The 15,276-nt window shown below is 44.9% G+C and overlaps 1 protein-coding gene across 2 annotated transcripts in view; it reads left to right on the top strand.

Annotated features, from left to right (window-relative positions):
* MACROD1 (mono-ADP ribosylhydrolase 1) overlaps window positions 1–15,276 on the top strand; it is a 2,692,027-nt gene that overhangs the window by 1,887,071 nt on the left and 789,680 nt on the right. The gene's annotated exons all lie outside the window — the stretch shown is intronic.

Here is a 15,276-nt window from a genome sequence, read left to right as displayed (position 1 = left end):
TTTCAGGGGGGAGTGCTTAGGGCAAAGTGACACACAGGTAAAAAGCAATTTTACAACAAAATAATTCTTTAAAAGAAACGAGCAAAACTCCCGGCTTCCGCCTCATGAGCTATCTTTTGGTAGTAGCGCGTTTGGGGTTTGGCGCGATTTAAATACCAATAGAGGGGGCGTGTCTTCAGGGCGGTGGGCGTTGCCTCACTGTCCGCGTGATTGGCGGCAAGAGGATGGTTACACCCGCAGCAGCGTTCAAATCAGCTGTGCGGCGTGAACGGTGACTCGATTTCAGGGGGGAGTGCTCAGGGCAAAGTGACACATAGGTAAAAAACAATTTTACAACAAAATAATTCTTTAAAAGAAACGAGCAAAACTCCCGGCTTCCGCCTCAGGAGCTATCTTTTGGTAGTAGCGCATTTGGGGTTTGGCGCGATTTAAATACCAATAGAGGGGGCGTGTCCTCAGGGCGGTGGGCGTTGCCTCACTGTCCGCGTGATAGGCGGCAAGAGATGGTTACACCCGCAGCAGCGTTCAGATCAGCTGTGCGGCGTGAACGGCGACTCGATTTCAGGGGGGAGTGCTCAGTAGCTTGTACCTGGGTAAGGCCTGTCTTATTTATTTAGCTGTATTTTATGACCGGCAGGTGTTAGCTTCTACATTATTTTTCAGGAGAGAAGGCATTATTTTCTAGGACTGATAAATCCTGTTTGACAATTAATGGCACTGGGCCTCTTACGGTGCTATCTGTTTCCAATATGACTGCAATGTGCTGTATTCTAATGTCCTCACAGAAACCGAAAAAAGTTGATAAACCACTCATTACCTCCCTCTGCTCTGACACACGGCTTCCTTCGGACAGACAGCTTGAGCAGCTGTTAAAAGCTCTCTTTCTGGTGCTGGAAATGAGGCTCAGTTCATTCTATTAAAAACCAGGCATTCCAAACCTGTCAAAATCTATCATTTGCAGTGTGGTAAAAGGAGGACGCTTTTATTTTAGCAGCAACCAATTACTCATATAATGTGAATGCCTTTTAATATTTAATATGATATATCTAAGGATAGTGCTGTAACATTTTGCACAGATGATAGGCAGTACTAACAAAATGTTGGGCATCTATTTTTAATGTTGTTAAGTCCTAGTTGTGTAAAACACACAAATTTGTTTTTCTCTGTGAGGGCTACTTTTTCCTATTGAGTTTTAATTCACATTTTTTACCATTGTGGCAATATAATAATTGAATGTTCACACATCTATACTTTGTTACTGCTTTACTTTCCATAGTGGCGTGCAGCTACTTAACATATTTTATATAGTTCATTCTTTGAAATTTAAAGTGTAATTCTTCCAATGGCATCTGCAGAACACCATGACGACAACAAACCAAATTGAGCTCATTCCAAACATTTTCAAGAAGGGGCCACACACCCATAACACACAACACAGCTTGCTGAGACAAGCCATCCTTACACAAAGAGCACAGTAGCTACTCACTCAAACAAGTACTTCACAAGCATTACCACAGGTGTCAGTCCACAAACCTCATAGACACTCAAACACACAATCAACCCACAAATCAACACCAGGACAAAAACAAGAGGCAGCCCACAGACTGTACTCTAACCAAACCAACTGTAAATCATATTTACAAACAAAAGAGCTCTCAAAAGCAGTCCAGAGATTGCACCAAGACAAGTAAACAGCCTAGAGACTGTTCCATGTTCAAGAAGACAGGCTCTAGCCCCAGACCTTTTCCAAAATACGCCGAATTACCAGTTGGTCTGGCAGAGTGTTCGCAAACACTCTGTGTCTTTACCAAATCATACTTATTCCAGAAGGCATGCCTATTACAGTAGATCAGGATCCTTTTTTGTATATTTGTATCACAGTGTACTCTACATTGTGGAAGAAATACCATATTTAATATACATAAACCTATTAGGTGTCCCCTCTAGGGGAGCCGTCTGACTACCTTCTAGATCCATATTGCTTTCCCAAACGCTTGACTTCAGGCTGGTGAAAGAATGGCGGGTGGGTACGGGGCGGTGGTCCACAACACAAAAGAGACAGGAAGCTGGCAGCACAGACTGCTCCCTTTGTGGGTCCATAATGTTAGCTGTTACCCACAAAGGGAGCATTCTGATTAACCTGCCCAGTCCCAATGTTCTGTTCATGGTGCTAAAGAAAGTTTGTGTCCGTTGTAAATGCCTCATCTAAATATTTACTGCTATTTTTTAGACCACATCCGGTGTAGTTAGTCTAGTTCTAAAATTTTCCTCTTGCATGTTGTATTGGGTTCAGGACCCCACCTATGACATATTGTGTCCAGTTCTGAAGGGATTTTTAAGAGGGATTTGTTTTGTTCAGGGGGCACATCAAATGTATTATGTCCAGTTCTGGGTGCCACAGAAGGTGTATGGTGTTTAGTTCTGGGGCCTACCTTTGACATGCTATCTCATGTTCTGCAGGCCATCTGTGATTATATCTTATTTTGGAGACCACTTTTGTCATTCTTTGTGCCATTGTTGAGGCTAACTACAGTGTGAACAGGTAGACGGATGGATAAGTAGATGAAGGAGTGGGTGATAGCATGGAAGGAGAATGAGCGAACTACTGAGTGGAGGGATATACAGGTGTGTGAGGATATAGAGGAGTTAAATGATGGATGGAAATGTGAGTAAGTAGACTGGTGGGAGAACAGATGATTAAGTGTAATAATGTGGATGGCAGAAGTGTTTTATGAAATTGTCCTGGCGCTGGCCATTTTCAGATGTGAAAGTGGACTGGTGTCTTTTTTGGCTTTTTTTATTCCTCATATGACCTCCGTAGCTTAAGCAACCTCTTGATCTGATCCACCCCTGCTGCTCGTTGCTTGGGGGTTCAGTCTCAGCTGATGTTCTTGCGAGAACCACCTGCACAATACACCATGAGCTGACCAAGAGGTATAATCATTGGACACTATGTAGCAACCTAATAAGAATCTAAAGGGTCTAACAGATTCCAAAATAACCCAAGTTCAGTTCTTTCTCTATAAACATTACCCTTCTGGTCTAGGTACCTAAAGTATCTCACAGAGTTCCACCAGGCTCTCCAAGTGGGGGGTGCCGCCTGACGCCATAACTTGCAGATCTCCCTCCTTGCCAGAAGAATCAAATAAAACACCAATTTTTTCTGCATCCCCAAAAAGCCTGGCACCCCATCGGGCCCTGATATAGTACCAAACATAATAACAGAAGGGCTTACCTCCATCTCAATGCCCAGGGCGTCCGACAGAGTCTTACCCACATTGCCCCAGAACTCCTGGATCAAATGGCAGGAAGTGAACACATGGATATCATCCGCCTTCTGGGCACCACATCTCATACATTGTGCTTCTCCATTGCCCTTAATTTTGGAGAGTTTGAGTGGGGACCAGTATAACCTGTGGAACATAAAAAAGTGGTTTCTCCTTAACACAGCAGATTTAATCAGCGGGTAAAGTGTGTCTAAGGATACTTGCCATGAATTTTTCAGCTCCTCACTTGGCAAGCACTTCTCCCAGACCAGATATGAATGTTCCAGCTTCCTATCGGCTGCAGCAAGGAGAAGATTATACCACTGTGCTACTTCCTTCTTTTTCGGGCTTAAATCTTGTAGCTCGTCTGAGCTCATCTTTCATGGAATTGTCCTCGAGGGGAAGCCAGTGTTGGCTCTTACACCATGACGAAATTTGATAGTACTTAAACCTAGAGAGTGCACCGCTAGTAAGATTCCTCCCAAAATCCCAGGAAAAACATTTGCTGCCATCCACAATGTCCTTCCAGTGCGCAACACCAGCGTCTTTCAGCGGCTGAACTAAAGCGTCTTTTTAGGACTGGAAACGTTACACGTTTTAAAAGATTGGAACCGCGTCAATAGGCACATCAGCCTTTAATTATTGTTTCACTTATTGGACATTTATTGGTGACACAATGGCCTAATTGGCACTCTAGACAAATGTAGTTTCAGTTTTTGCGATGTCGATGGAAGGGGAATATAAATTGGGAGTTTAGAGTGGAACGAATTGTATGATTCCTTTCCCGTTTGCAATTCATCCTGCAAACATTAATATACCCGCCCTGACGAAGTTCTTCAAAATAGAGCGAAACGCGTTGGCTGTCTGGTGTACATTTCATAATTGGAAAGAAGAATAAAGGAGTTTTTTTAATACCACTAACATGGGATGAACATTTGTAAAGTTGACTGTTCATACATTTTTGGATCATGTGGTGCAATCTATAGTGGGCAAAGTGTATTTTGGTTAAAATAACTGCCCCTTTGGAGCAGCAGGGGCATTAGTGTTGCACACAATAGGAGCGTAAGGCTCACTGTTTTTGTTTAAATATAGGAGGTACATATTGTAAGGACTTGTGTCTTCAATCAGGAGGTGCATCACAAACCTTTTGTGTTTGTATGGTTCAGCTGTTCTCATGTTGTTTTGAATACTGCCAATAAGCGACCTATCTGGCCTAAGAAGTAGCATCTTACAATTCTTTAATTGACACGCCCAGCAGTACAGCTGAGATCTGGTAAGCTCGTACCACTGTGCGAATGTTTTCGCCTTAGTTTCTTCCAGGACAACCTGATCCCTTTGCCTGCCCAGATAAAAGAAGAAATCTTGCCCTATATAATTAAGAAACTGATTGTAATTAGGATAACAATATTTATTGTTGACCGACCTCAGGGGGAATATGGCGGCCAGCTAGTAGCCGGTCACGAGTCGTGCTCCACTAACCTCACTGATATGGTCTCCGGCTGAAGCTGAGGGACTGTAGTTGCCGTTTTCTTTAGCCAGTTTGTGCCTCCTCGTGCTGGTTACAGGCTGGGGCTCCCTGTTTCATTTCGCACCCCCGCATTCTTCGCGTCCTCCGTGTGTGGGTCTTCTGTGGACCTGTAGGTCAGCGAGCTACAAGCTGGCAGGGTAGCTACGAGGCATGAAGTGACACAAAGCGGAGCCACCATTGTGGTGGAGGGAGAGCCGGCTCGGACTTGGGAGGCATTCCCTTGATCAGATAATTAGGCGCTTGGGAGCCTGGACTTTTCTGGCGGCTTTTGTCTTTGCTTCCTTCTATCTGGATGTGCGGTGATCCTACTTTCGCGCTCCTCAGGGCTGCTGAAGCGCTAGGTGAGTCCCGCCGAGCCCTGACTCGTTCTTTAGTGCTGACTCCTTGTCAGTGAGTCAGTTCAGGTGAAGCCAGTACTCGCTGTATATGCTGCTCCCTGGTGAGAGCCCAGGGTGCTGGTAGTTCTTTAGCAGAGCTGTGTATTTCACCATTGGGGGTTCTAGGGGGCTGCTCATTAAAAATGTGTCCCGTTAAGATTTTGAATCAGGTCAAGGGGATAATATAAGGTATGACACGGTTTCCAGGTCTATGGAGGGTGATTTGCAGCATTGTGGGGGGAAAAAGCAGATTGTCAAGAGTAATCGCCTAACACAATATAAAACGCATATTCTCTTCCTACCAGTCTCAACCCTGATAGTGAAATAACACTAGGGAAATGCTATATTAAGATCTAGAACCTTTCTTGGGAGAGAACCTCCCCCCCCCGTGTGATAGTCAGCCCACTCAACTATCAGGGATCTCATTGGTAAAGAACAAACTGAGGAAGCTGCCAATTAAGAGAGGGAAAGCTACCCCCGTAAAGAGGAGAAAGAAAAAAACTCACCCAGTATCTGCAAGGGTGACCCCCTCGCCCAGATCTTTTTTCAAACTTAATTTGCAGGGTGCCATGGAAACAATAAAGCAAGGAGCTTTGGTGTCAGGGGACACTTTGACATTAAATTCTGCCGTCCCCACGTCAAATAGATTCTCAGCTTTAAGTGATTTCGCTTCGGGCCAGAGAGAAGACGACAGAGGGAAGGTGATCTGACAGGAAATGCGTCTCTAGAGGCAGCCCCTGTTGTCGCTCTGGGCTTGGGCCAGTACAAGGGATGTTGAGCCAGTTGTCCTTGGAGATTAAGGAACATTTCTCAACTTAAGAATTTAATCAAAAGAAGATTCAAGACACATGCACTAGCCTAGAGGAAAATTTGTCAGTGCTAGCGCATTGCATGGAGGAACTGGAGAGTAAAATGGGGGAGCTGAGGTCAGACAGGAAGGACAATACGCAGGAAGTGGCCAGGTTGAAGGAGAGGGATCTGTCAGAAAGTCTTGAGAACAGCTCTAGAAGAAACAACATCAGGATCCTCGGCCTGAAAGAAGGATTGGAAGTAAATAATATTAAAACCTTTGTTATAGAGATTCTGACAAAAGCTTTCCCACATGTTGCCTCTGCGTCTGTATGGGAAGCTGAGATCCAATGGATACATAGAGACCCATTTAAACTGAACCCCGGACGGAAGAGGCCCAGGAAAATACTGGTATACATTCAATCATTTCTCCTTAAGGAACAACTACTGGGGCAGCTCTTAAACTTAAGAGCATTCAGGTACAAGAGGCAACCTTTAGAATAAGGTCAGATATCTCTCGTGTAGCGGAGGACAGAAGGTAGGAGCTGGGAAAGCAGATGGATAGTCTGAGAGAACTAGGCGCTCAGGTGCAGTTAAGATTTCTGGCTTTTTTTAAAGTGATGTGGGGTAAAAAGATGTACAATTTTCGATTCCCCGAGGAAGTGGACAGTTTTTTGGTAGATAATAAACCCTCAGCTACATGAGGTTTGTATTTAAAGTTTTGGAGGGAGTTCAGTATTCTTGGTGAAGACAATTTCGGTCTTATTTTCTTTTTCTTTTGTGTAGGGGGTTAGTGGGTTGTGGCTCAAAGTGGCAATTGTCAATTGACATAAGCAGTGAGGGACGGTTCCCATGGGTGGGGAGGGAGCTGAGGGGGGCACGGCACGTGTGCGGGTGGGGAGCATTGGGAGAAAATAAAAAAAATCCATAATATGGACCTCATGTGACTTAACAACTGCCTGTAGATGTAGCCTGGGGTGGAAACAAGAAGATGACGGGGGTAGAACTGATCCCAGTGGGGGCGGGAGGGTTGGTAGTCTAGAAATTTTATGTTGGAATGTGAATGGCCTAAGTGTTAAAAGCAGATGCAATATCTTAAGGATAGCCCAGCCAGGATTCTTATGCTCCAAGAGACCCACTTGTTGAGTTCAGAATGTTAGGCACTGTTTGACAAACAAAGATGGGTCGATAAGATTGTAGCCTCAGATCAACAATGCTGCTCGAAGGGGGTGGTCATAATCTTTAAAATAAATTCAGGGGTAGAGTTAATTAAGACAAAGGTTGACGAGAGAGGACGATGGGTAATAGCTGAGGTGAGGACGCAGGGTGCCTCCTATACGCTGGCTAATTATTATAGCCTAATGAAGATGTTACCAACTCCCTAAATAATCTTTGTCTTTCTCTGGCAGATTTTGAAGCTCCTTTGATACTTGGTGGAGACTTCAATGTCCTTTTAAATAATAAACTAGACAGATCCTCCCCTAGAACTCAGATTGCAGCACCATGGGTTAAAGCCCATCTTTCCACAATGTTAAAAAATCTTAGCCTGTGTGATGTTTGGCGGAAGAAAAAGGGAGATGCCAGGGAATACACCTTTTACAGTAAGAAAAACGGTCACTACTCAAGGATTGACTACATCTTTATAGAGCTTCTGGAGCTAGGAAAAGTAAGGGGAATACAATATTTACCTATCCATCTCTCTGATCATGGAGCAATAGCCCTGAACATAGAACTTCCCCCAGAGCGTACTGTGAGGAGATGGACTCTGAATAGGAGACTTCTTCTACAACCATCTATCCCGGATATGATAAGGAGGGAAACAGCTATCTTCTTCCAGCATAATCTGGACTCGGCCCCCCTGTATAAAGTTTGGGTTGCTTTTAAGGCTTGGTTGAGAGGGATCCTAAAGAGTGCCGCTGCAGGCTGGGCTGGATCTGAAAAAAGGGAGATTGCGGACCAGGGGGAGAAGATAGTAGTGGCTGAGGCAGCTTTAAAGGCTTGGAGGGCGTCTGGTGCTGAGAAAGTTAGCCTACTAGGAAAGGTTGAAGATCTCCAACTGAAGTTTAGACTTAAAACGGAAGAGATCATGCTTCAGAGGTGGGAAGTATGCATAATCAGGGACTTAGACCAGGGTGAGAATTGTGGCAAACTCCTTGCCATGAAGAGTAGAGTAGATAGATTGAACAATTACATCAGTAAGATCATAAAGGGTAGCCAAGTTGTGACAGATAAAGGGGAAATCGAGCAGGCTTTTATCAAGATTTATATCGGGAGGATTTAAAGGTTGAGGAAGACGTTATAGACCATTGGCTTGCTGAGAAAAATCTCCCAAAGTTTAATTTGGATAGCCAAAGAACACTTATCGAAGACATAACAGGCAATTAAATACTTGCTGTCTTCAGTAAAGCCAAGAAAGGGAAAGCTGCAGGACCGGACGCGAGTCCAATTGAGATTTATACTCTACTAACCAATGAAATTATTCCGATCTGGGTGAAATTATTTCACGAAATTCTAAGGGGGACCTCTCCTTTACCCGACTCGTGGAGGGACACTATCATCTCACTGATTCTGAAGCCCGGGAAGGACCCGATTCAGTGCCAGTCTTACCAGCCAATATCATTATTGAATTGTGATTACAAGACCTTTGCAGGGATACTGAATGCCCGGCTTTGCAAGATCGTGGGGCCGATAAATCATGAAGATCAAAAGAGGTTCCTCCCAGGTAGGCAGATATTGGATTTGGTTTATACCTTAATTGGCCTGATCGATCTTGCAACAGCACAGGGTGTCCCTCTCTCAATTATTACCATTGATGCAGCAAAAGCCTTTGACCGAGTCAACTGGCACTACTTGAACAGGGATTTGAAGCTTTTGGCTTTGGAGATATTTTTAGGCAGGTCCTTAAGAAAATATATAAAGCTCCCCGGGCCCAGATTCTGGTCAATGGTAGTCTGTCCGCGGCGGTCACAATAGAGCGTGGTACATGGCAGGGGTGCCCGTTGTCTCCTGTCCTGTTTGACTTGAATATTGAGCCTTTGGCCCAAAGTTTAAGGCAGAATGAAACGATCTCCCCTTTTGTTGCAAATGGGTTCATGATGAAGCTAGCTCTGTATGCAGACAACTTGATTTTTTTGTCATCCAACGTTAACACCACTTTATCTTAGCTGCTCACTGAAGTTCAGTCTTTTGGTAATTTGTCAGGTTACGAGGTTAACAATGACAAGACAGAAATCATGGCCTGGAACAATGCAGCTCCAGGGGTGAAGCTCTCCAAGGAGTTTAGATACCTTGGAGTAACATTAACTCAGGATCTTAGAGACATGCCCAAAATAAATTTAGAGAGAGTCTCAAAGGAGGTGGATGTATTATTGAAAAGGTGGCACAACATCCCGCTATCCCATTTCGGGCGGGTCAACCTGATCAAAATGTGTGTTTTACTCTTTAATAACATCCCTATGGAATTTGATAAGGGTGGGTTATTTAAAATACAGTGGACTGGTGTTTTGCTGGATAGTTGGCTGATTGGCTGAAATGGTGTGTTAAAGTGAATGGATGGCTAAATGGATAGGACGATGGATGTATTGCTACAATGTGTGAAAGTGGAAGAGGATGTAGTATTGTGTAGAGGTGGCTGGATGGACGGACTAAGGGATGACTAACTGGATGTCTGAATTATGTGTGACTGAATAGCTGGATGGATGGTTGGTTGACTGTCTGGGAGTTTGCAGGTTCCAGTAGTGTGGAGTGGTATGGGATCTCAGGAAGAAACATGGTTGAGCATGTGAAGAGTCAGGCAGCAGTACTAAGGTGGGGCGAATGTGGACAAAGAAAACAGAATGGGAGAGTTTTAGTGAACACCAGCATTGGCACAGATTGAGGAGCAGAGCAGTAGCACTGGGCAGATGCGTGAACGAAAGGAGCATGAACACCAGAGGGAGGAAGAGGAAACTCCAGCAACAGAAAGATACGGGTAGTGCACGAGGCTGCAGAATGCACTACCACCTTGAAAAGGGCTAGATAGACCATCTGAATTACTTACTGGGCTGGGCTGCAGTACAGGGTGCTACATGCTGGCGCGCTGCCTGCCAGCAGCTCCAGAACCACCTGTTGGAAGATAGAAAGACTACATTCGGATAATTTCTTTAGCAGCTTTTGCTGCGAATGATTGAATCCTTATGAAATGATAAAGCACAGGTTTGCATAGAAGAGGGTCACTAGGCTAACTTTACACTGGACTAATTTAACATAGCCATTGAAACTATTTTTGAAGAGCATAGACAAGAAAGGCTTCCTGTAACTTCCTCCACCATTAAACGATGTAACACCAAAGTAGAAATTCCCCACTAGCGCTATCCGATGTGTAATGAGCCGCATTTTCCAAGAGATTCAGACTGGCGCAGTGAAAAGGAAAGTTGACCTGTGCGCTTGCACCCTGCTGAGTTCTGTGGCAGACATCTTCCTGGCCCAGTTCCACGGATATCTCGAGGGTGCGGAAAGTTTTCTGCAAACACACAGATTGGGAGCACTCTCTCGTGCTGATGAATTACTGCCGCCTTTTATACCCTCTTGGCGCTGAACGCGTACAAGGTGCTGAATGTCTGTTTATCTCTTTTCCTACCCAGAAGACACCGGGGCAAGGCAGGGCACCGGAGATGTCTTTAATAAGCCCGCGCGCAGTCGTCTGGGGGCCTACCTCGCGCTGAAAGCCCATTCCTTTCCCTTCAAGCCTGCGACGCACATTAGCTCTCGGCATCTCCAAAGAGGTGTCGTGTCCCCTCCGCACTCAGAACAATTCCCAGGCTACACGGGGCACCGCGAGAATGTTTACCACCTCTCAGACAATGCCGCGGCTATCCCGGCAAACAAAGGCCTGTCTGCGGCGAATCTGCGGCTCCCGTTCCAGGAGCCCCGCGTGCTGTTGTGCCGCCGAAAAAGCCGAAGATCCATAATAATAAGAATGCTCTTTTATTTTGAACGTTTTTTCCCTTTAATGTTTTCTCAACTCTCCAGGAAAGAAAACACCAGCTGTGACAGAAAATGCACCCGGTAAACGCTGGCCACATTTAAGCCTGAAGAAAATCAGTTGAAGCGTGTTCCAAATGGTGTTGATATCAGCAAAACTGATGTGGTATAGCTTAGGGTTTTAAGTGGGATGAAAAATCTGGGAGGGAGGGGTGTCCCTCAAAGGGGCGGTACCGATGAAATTAAGGGCGAGGCTCAAAAACACTTAAGCTAAAAATCTGTGTTTAGCATTGTGTCCTCTCCAGTGCTTTAAATGGGCTGGTACTGAGTACCGGTACTTCTTATTTTTACCAAGCAGAGTACCGTCACTTCTCCACTGTCAAGGAGAGTACCGGTACTCAGGATCAGATTGATGAGTTGGGCACTGGACGGCCCGAGGGTCAACTGTGAGCCGTTTCTTTTGGCAGCATGTTTGTTTGCCGTCTGTCAGTATTATTCTGCTGAGGCGGCCGATTGGAGGCATGCCGTAAGGGCAAAAGGGCCTCTGCTCCATTCCTACCCAAATGGAAGCTCTCCTTATCCTCACCACCCCCCTGCCAGGTGTCGATGCTGGGTCCTCCTGTTAGTGTTTGGGACACATTGGCGAGGGCCTGTGCCTGACCGGCCAAGGAGGAACCCAGGTAATTAGAGCCATGTTCACCACTTGGCCTCCCACTGGGGTCTGACTTTCTTCTGACTCACTTGGCCCTTCAAATCCACCTCCAGCCCGCCTGCTGGGACATTGAGTCCATGATGGGCAGGGTTGAGGTGGTGAATTTGGCCTAATCTGCCTACCTGGTGCCTGGGTGAGGTGGGAGGAGGTCAAATGACCCCCCCATGGGAGACTAGTATTGTTCCCTCTATCCTGCTAGACTCTGCACGCGCTCAGGACCCTGCTGTGCTCACTGTCTGACACTGCAAGCTCTACGGCCGTGGGGCCTTCTGTCGAGGGAAAGGAGGGAGAATGGGGGTGAGTGAAGGAGCAGAGAGTTTAAAGTAGGAAAAGATAAAGAGGCAGAAGGGGGAAGGGCAGATAGGGGAGTGATCCAGACGGCTATCGAGAGTAGAAGAGAGGCGCGGAGATGGCAGATTAGAAATAGAGAGTGATAGGATACAATTGGGGTAAAGAGAGTGGGGCAGAATTAGCTACAAACGGGAGAGAAGTGAGTGTGGGAGGAATTGCAAGATTAGAGATGTGAAAACAGATAGAGAGTGTATCTTTGTCTCTGAGAGAGAAACAAACTCGTAGAGGAAGAGAATCAGCAGGTATTTGAAAAGAAATGCGTGGAATGTTATTGCTTGTGTGCACTCTTGAATATATAAGGATTGCTCCAAATGCAAGCAAATGGGAACATTAGAATTATTATAATAAGAAGCCGCAAATCTTACAAAACAAGAAAATATGAACATTTGGGGTTTGGCCTTAATTTTGGGTAACGAGTTAACACATTTTGTTTATATTCATACATTTCTAACATGTTATTTTCTATCCTGCAACCTGTGTAAGTGCCAGAGTCTCTCCTGTCCTAGACATTGATTATTAACCCGGAAGTGATAATAGTATGGTTGATGGATTGGCTCATTCGGGGTTTTTAGCTGTTGATCTGCATGTATTGGAAGTTTGAGACCACTATCCAGGGCAATGTAAGGGCAAAATGAATACTCAATAGAAGTGATTTGTATCACCATGACTCACTCCACCTCTAACCCCGCCCCCTAGTCATGCCCCTAGCTCAATTTAATGAGTACCTGCACTTATTTTTTCCCATTTAAAGCACTGGTCCTCTCTGACTCTGACTGATATTTTGCTGCATCCAGATATAATACAACAAGTAACATTACACCTACAAAAAGCCAGGACTATTGGCTTTGCCAATGGCTATTAGTTGCATAAGATAATAAAGCAACAACTATAGGTTTGTTGTATATAATATTAAAAATGCTTAAATTCTAAAATGATGCGACTGAAAGAACTATAACCAGGCTCTTTGAAGTTACATCAAAGACAGTAAAGGGTGGTACAGCTGCAGAGTTAAAAAAAAAATGTCACATAGGGTGATGGCAAAAACGGAGAGCCCGATAGGGACCTGTTTCGGGACATGCTTTTTAGAACTGCTGTTGCTGAGCACTGGCAGGACCCGGCCCACATAAAGTCCTGGTAAAGCTACATGTTTGGCTCTATCTCTGTAGTAATCACACCGTAAATGAGGAACATTTCAACTTTGTTCACTTTGTGTTGAAGTATCAATACCACAGCATGGTACATGGACTCCCTTGGCCCTGATTTTCACCAGAACTACACATTATACAATTCACCAATGACCATTATCTAGCAATAGATCTGGCCCTTCACTTTAACCACCTGAAGTCGTCCATTCTATTTCTCAACACTAGCTTTCCTTTCAGTACACCTGACTCTAACTTGACCGACCTCATGTACGACCAATTTTTAACTGCATTCATCTTGTCATAGGTTTGTGTTTTTGGGACATTATCCTATGCAGCACCAGCTTCTTTGTTCCCTTGACCTTTTTCTCCCTCCTGTTCCAGACCAGTGCCCAATAAGATTGAAGCTTTGTTATGGCTAACCTCCCCCTCAGAAACTCAAAGGATACATTATCTGTGATACTGTTTGGGGCCGTCTTTTAGGGCCATAATCTGGTTCATAAGGCTGATTGTACATGTACACAACATTTTTGAGCCATTTGGATACTTTCTTTTATCATCCGATTAGCTCTCTCATATACCAAATGCCATTCATTTTTAGAAACTTCGTCAGATCAGCAGACAAGAACTAAACCCCGTAATTGTTAACTAATTAAACTGGAAAACCTTTGTGCAGAAAAAACCTGTTGAAGGACCTAGATGGAACATTGAGGAGCCGATTACGATGGCAGTCGGACCGCAACCGACGGCTTGTTGGTTGCTGTCGGACCGCTATCTGCTGCTGCGGTCCGACTGATGCATTACAATGCGTGCGGTCGACCATCCGGCACTTTGAACGGGCTCATCGGTGACTTGGAAACCCGTCATAATCCGATAATGACAGGCGGTCTGCCGTCGGGGTGATGATGTCGGTTTCCGACGGCCTTTCCGACATGGAAAGGCTGTCAGAAAGCGACATTGGGGGTCCCTAGTAGGGCCCCCTTTCCTCCTGGCCCTCCGCTCTTGGGCCTGGGCTATCCCTGCATTGTGTGGTAGACACCATGAGGTGCAGGGATATTTGAAAACTTCAATTGTTCAAGGGAAGCTTATGCTGTGGGCCTTTTCCGCCCACCGCACAAGCTTCCATTGAAAAATTGATGTTTCCGACTGCCCTATAGGCGGGTGCATCCAAATACTGCGGTCGGAACCGCCAACCTAAGGCCAGGCGGTTTCCAATCCGCAATGGTGCCCGACATCGTAATAAGCCTCTGAATGGTTCTCAAATTACTGTAATCCTCAATTAGTACAATGGCAGAATGCATGTTCAAAGATAGGGAACTTATTGGCCTTGCAAAGTTGGTATGTAGTATTGGGTACCGCCGCACTTTCATAACTTTGTCTGCTCTCTGACACACAACACCATGACTAAACATAATGTCAACATTTTCATAGACGGACACAAGTAATTTAAATGTAAGGTGTACTTCATCCCAGTGATTCACACGTAATCCTCGATGGGCAAAGGCAATCAGTTTCTATCTCAAGGAACCAGGCACCACTAAAACCTCACTATGCATAATTCTGTTATCTTCAATGATAAGTTCTTCCTTTACCTTCTAGAAAGGCTGTATGCTCTTATCCAGCACTCTCTCCAGTGGCCACTCTCTAATAATATGCTTTTTAACTCTACTCTGCTCATTATCAGCTTCCATTGCGTCTTCCCATTCTCTCTTTGTAACTTTTTCTCCTGCATCATTATCTTCATAATTTTATCCATTCTCATCCAATTTCACCACACATAGTGCTCGAGTTAGGAAATCTGCTAGTACCTTTAAACGGCCTGAAATATGTTACGTTTTATATTTGTAGTCCTGTAGCTTACATGCTAGTTTAGCGATGCTCGTAGGACTTTTCCAGCACTCTGTAAAATACTCACTAAGTGCTAATTGTCAGTGCATATTGAGAACTCTGTTCTCCATAAAAAACGTTATAATTCGTTCACTGCCCACACACAGTCTAATAATTCTCGCCCTATGAATGAATATCTTATCTCTGGCCCCTCAGCATCCGAGAACTAAAAGTAATGGTACAATTCTCAGTATCAGCGTTTTGCTGAAGGACTACTCGTACGTTTATTGGCTGGCATCAAGAGCCACAATGGATTGTAATT

Source organism: Triturus cristatus, chromosome 9 (genome assembly GCF_964204655.1).
Source record: "Triturus cristatus chromosome 9, aTriCri1.1, whole genome shotgun sequence".
NCBI classification, from domain to species: domain Eukaryota; kingdom Metazoa; phylum Chordata; class Amphibia; order Caudata; family Salamandridae; genus Triturus; species Triturus cristatus.
Note: the sequence above shows the minus strand (reverse complement) of the source record. Positions and strands in the feature narration are given on the sequence as shown.